This window comes from Ylistrum balloti, unplaced genomic scaffold, assembly GCF_031769215.1.
Source record: "Ylistrum balloti isolate Yb309-2 unplaced genomic scaffold, AGI_CSIRO_Ybal_v1 Utg371548, whole genome shotgun sequence".
In the NCBI taxonomy this organism is placed as follows: domain Eukaryota; kingdom Metazoa; phylum Mollusca; class Bivalvia; order Pectinida; family Pectinidae; genus Ylistrum; species Ylistrum balloti.
The window spans coordinates 149,997-156,122 of record NW_026782797.1 but is presented as its reverse complement, the minus strand read 5'-3'; positions in this window follow the sequence as shown (position 1 = coordinate 156,122).

Below are 6,126 nucleotides of genomic sequence, written 5' to 3'. Positions count from 1 at the left end.
AATAGCATTTGGTTTTCCAACAGTCATAGTTGTAATTCCCATTTATATACATGCCTGACATATAGTTATTAATGTACAATAGATAGATTTTAATGCCTCAATGACCAACGTCTCCCGCATACACTATGTTCAATGTCATATACCTAACATGTACTTCAGTTATACATAAGAGGATGCTATATCGTCTTTGAATCCTGCAGCTTTATAATGGCCGTGCATTTGTAGATACAACTCAAGATTCCTTCAATTATCAGACACACATCCAGTATAGTAATGTTATGGATGTATGTTCTGGACTTCAAATCGTGTGAAAAACTATGTACGGGCATATATTCGCTCAAGGTTTCTCATCCTTAAAGAGAAATCGCCCTAAAACATAAACCATGTTTCAGTTTCAGCACCAAACCAACTTTTCATTTTTGTACTGTTCGCGAAAAAGGCGAAATCAAAATGGTGGCGATACTTGGTCATGTATATATAATACTGAAGACTTAATATTCTACTGTAGTGGTCGTCTTGATGTTACAATTAGTGACACGTAACATTATCTGATGTTACAATTAGTGACACGTAACATTATCTGATGTTACAATTAGTGACACATAACATTATCTGATGTTACAATTAGTGACACATAACATTATCTGATGTTACAATTAGTGACACGTGTCATTATCTGATGTTACAATTAGTCACACGTAACATTATCTGATGTTACAATTAGTCAAACGTAACATTATCTGATGTTACAATTAGTGACACGTAACATTATCTGATGTTACAATTAGTGACACGTAACATTATCTGATGTTACAATTAGTGACACAAAACATTATCTGATGTTACAATTAGTGACACATAACATTATCTGATGTTACAATTAGTGACACAAAACATTATCTGATGTTACAATTAGTCACACATAACATTATCTGATGTTACAATTAGTGACACAAAACATTATCTGATGTTACAATTAGTCACACGTAACATTATCTGATGTTACAATTAGTGACACAAAATATTATCTGATGTTACAATTAGTGACACGTTACATTATCTGATGTTACAATTAGTCACACGTGTCATTATCTGATGTTACAATTAGTGACACGTGTCATTATCTGATGTTACAATTAGTCACAGGTAACATTATCTGATGTTACAATTAGTCACACGTAACATTATCTGATGTTACAATTAGTGACACGTGTCATTATCTGATGTTACAATTAGTGACACATTACATTATCTGATGTTACAATTAGTGACACGTAACATTATCTGATGTTACAATTAGTGACACATTACATTATCTGATGTTACAATTAGTCACACGTAACATTATCTGATGTTACAATTAGTCAAACGTAACATTATCTGATGTTACAATTAGTCACTCGTGTCATTATCTGATGTTACAATTAGTCACACGTAACATTATCTGATGTTACAATTAGTCACATGTAATATTATCTGATGTTACAAATAGTCACACGTGTTATTATCTGATGTTACAATTAGTCACACGTGTCATTATCTGATGTTACAATTAGTCACACGTAACATTATCTGATGTTACAATTAGTCACACGTAACATTATCTGATGTTACAATTAGTCAAACGTAACATTATCTGATGTTACAATTAGTGACACGTGTTATTATCTGATGTTACAATTAGTCACACGTGTCATTATCTGATGTTACAATTAGTCACACGTAACATTATCTGATGTTACAATTAGTCACACGTAACATTATCTGATGTTACAATTAGTCAAACGTAACATTATCTGATGTTACAATTAGTGACACGTGTTATTATCTGATGTTACAATTAGTCACACGTGTCATTATCTGATGTTACAATTAGTCACACGTAACATTATCTGATGTTACAATTAGTCACACGTAACATTATCTGATGTTACAATTAGTCACACGTAACATTATCTGATGTTACAATTAGTCAAACGTAACAGTATCTGATGTTACAATTAGTCACACGTAACATTATCTGATGTTACAATTAGTCACACATAACATTATCTGATGTTACAATTAGTAACATTATCTGATGTTACAATTAGTCACACGTAACATTATCTGATGTTACAATTAGTCACACGTAACATTATCTGATGTTACAATTAGTCACACATAACATTATCTGATGTTACAATTAGTCACACGTAACATTATCTGATGTTACAATTAGTCACACGTAACATTATCTGATGTTACAATTAGTCAAACGTAACATTATCTGATGTTACAATTAGTCACACGTAACATTATCTGATGTTACAATTAGTCACACGTAACATTATCTGATGTTACAATTAGTCACACGTGTTATTATCTGATGTTACAATTAGTCACACGTGTCATTATCTGATGTTACAATTAGTCACACGTGTTATTATCTGATGTTACAATTAGTCACACGTGTCATTATCTGATGTTACAATTAGTCACACGTGTCATTATCTGATGTTACAATTAGTCACACGTAACATTATCTGATGTTACAATTAGTCACACGTAACATTATCTGATGTTACAATTAGTCAAACGTAACATTATCTGATGTTACAATTAGTCACACGTAACATTATCTGATGTTACAATTAGTGACACGTGTTATTATCTGATGTTACAGTTAGTCACACGTGTCATTATCTGATGTTACAATTAGTCACACGTAACATTATCTGATGTTACAATTAGTCACACGTAACATTATCTGATGTTACAATTAGTCACACGTAACATTATCTGATGTTACAATTAGTCAAACGTAACATTATCTGATGTTACAATTAGTCACACGTGTTATTATCTGATGTTACAATTAGTCACACGTGTCATTATCTGATGTTACAATTAGTCACACGTAACATTATCTGATGTTACAATTAGTCAAACGTAACATTATCTGATGTTACAATTAGTCAAACGTAACATTATCTGATGTTACAATTAGTGACACGTAACATTATCTGATGTTACAATTAGTGACACGTAACATTATCTGATGTTACAATTAGTGACACAAAACATTATCTGATGTTACAATTAGTGACACATAACATTATCTGATGTTACAATTAGTGACACAAAACATTATCTGATGTTACAATTAGTCACACATAACATTATCTGATGTTACAATTAGTCACACGTGTCATTATCTGATGTTACAATTAGTCACACGTAACATTATCTGATGTTACAATTAGTCAAACGTAACATTATCTGATGTTACAATTAGTCACACGTGTCATTATCTGATGTTACAATTAGTCACACGTAACATTATCTGATGTTACAATTAGTCACACGTAACATTATCTGATGTTACAATTAGTCACACATAACATTATCTGATGTTACAATTAGTCACACGTGTTATTATCTGATGTTACAATTAGTCACACATAACATTATCTGATGTTACAATTAGTCACACGTGTCATTATCTGATGTTACAATTAGTCACACGTAACATTATCTGATGTTACAATTAGTCAAGTAACATTATCTGATGTTACAATTAGTCACACGTGTCATTATCTGATGTTACAATTAGTGACACGTAACATTATCTGATGTTACAATTAGTGACACGTAACATTATCTGATGTTACAATTAGTCACACATAACATTATCTGATGTTACAATTAGTCACACGTGTCATTATCTGATGTTACAATTAGTCACACGTGTCATTATCTGATGTTACAATTAGTCACACGTAACATTATCTGATGTTACAATTAGTCAAACGTAACATTATCTGATGTTACAATTAGTGACACGTAACATTATCTGATGTTACAATTAGTGACACGTAACATTATCTGATGTTACAATTAGTGACACGTAACATTATCTGATGTTACAATTAGTGACACAAAACATTATCTGATGTTACAATTAGTGACACATAACATTATCTGATGTTACAATTAGTGACACGTGTCATTATCTGATGTTACAATTAGTCACACATAACATTATCTGATGTTACAATTAGTGACACAAAACATTATCTGATGTTATAATTAGTCACACGTAACATTATCTGATGTTACAATCAGTGACACAAAACATTATCTGATGTTACAATTAGTGACACGTAACATTATCTGATGTTACAATTAGTCACACGTGTCATTATCTGATGTTACAATTAGTGACACGTGTCATTATCTGATGTTACAATTAGTGACACGTAACATTATCTGATGTTACAATTAGTCACACGTAACATTATCTGATGTTACAATTAGTCACACGTAACATTATCTGATGTTACAATTAGTGACACGTGTCATTATCTGATGTTACAATTAGTGACACATTACATTATCTGATGTTACAATTAGTCACACGTAACATTATCTGATGTTACAATTAGTGACACATTACATTATCTGATGTTATAATTAGTCACACGTAACATTATCTGATGTTACAATTAGTCACACATAACATTATCTGATGTTACAATTAGTCACACGTGTCATTATCTGATGTTACAATTAGTCACACGTAACATTATCTGATGTTACAATTAGTCACACGTAACATTATCTGATGTTACAATTAGTCACACGTGTCATTATCTGATGTTACAATTAGTGACACGTAACATTATCTGATGTTACAATTAGTGACACGTGTCATTATCTGATGTTACAATTAGTCACACGTAACATTATCTGATGTTACAATTAGTGACACGTAACATTATCTGATGTTACAATTAGTGACACGTGTCATTATCTGATGTTACAATTAGTGACACGTAACATTATCTGATGTTACAATTAGTGACACGTAACATTATCTGATGTTACAATTAGTGACACGTGTCATTATCTGATGTTACAATTAGTGACACGTAACATTATCTGATGTTACAATTAGTGACACGTGTCATTATCTGATGTTACAATTAGTGACACGTGTCATTATCTGATGTTACAATTAGTGACACGTAACATTATCTGATGTTACAATTAGTGACACGTGTCATTATCTGATGTTACGATTAGTGACACGTGTCATTATCTGATGTTAAGTGTGAGAGGTTTACACACAATGATTTCAAGTGAATCAGTATTCAGTCGAATACTTTAACGAAACACAGTGCAGACACTGGTATTTGGAAATGTATGCAAGGGTGAATATCTATGGTTCAGTTGGTGTTTTAGTGATTCAGGGATCGATGACAGAGCAGATATAAAGGTGTTTACCATGTATTTGCATTCCGTGTTGTATCTAGGCACAGGCTTATTCACGATCAGACATTTTCATTATTACCTCGCCTTGCCTTTTATCTTAATCACGTCAAGATAAATACATACTATGTTCTAAAGTTTGTTGTGTATAACATCAACAGTGTATAGATGTATATATAAACCATAGATAGAGTCAGCTGTTCCACGAAAGACATACACAGATTATATTTGTTACATATGTACATCATTTAACACGTGACCTGCTTATTATCTAGTCTACTCGCCATGTTATATATTTGCCTATATGTCAGTAGTGTGATACATCTTAGAGCGTTTTTCATTGGCTGCGCCTGTCAGATATCAATAATGATGTCATAATAGGTCCTCTAATTCTGTCAAAATGTAACTTTTCTGAGCTTTTTCTATAAAAGTATCTTAAATTTGTTGATATTTCATATGATATTTTATGAAATTCTTCTCTTAGTTTTTATTTTTGTTCGCCAAGGCTTACAAATCTAAAAGCTTATAAGACCACATATAAAATATAAGTCAACAAACTAATTGATATATATATTGTGTTACCATGTAGGCCTACTGAAGTAGCAAATCTAATTGTAAAGCGGCTGAAGATATGATGAAAGTGTTTTACTGATCAGAAATGTTTTCCCGATTTCATTATTTTTCTATATGTAAGTATACAAATACAATGACACAATCATGTTTGACATATAAAGGATTTTCAAAATCATTGTTTTTCGGGAGAAAAGATTCGACTTTGTGATCTGCAATATTTGATGGAACAGAGTATTGCGTATTGAGAAGTTATAATCAAACATGTTACCAAGCTCCAAACAAATGAGGAGAACGGAGTTT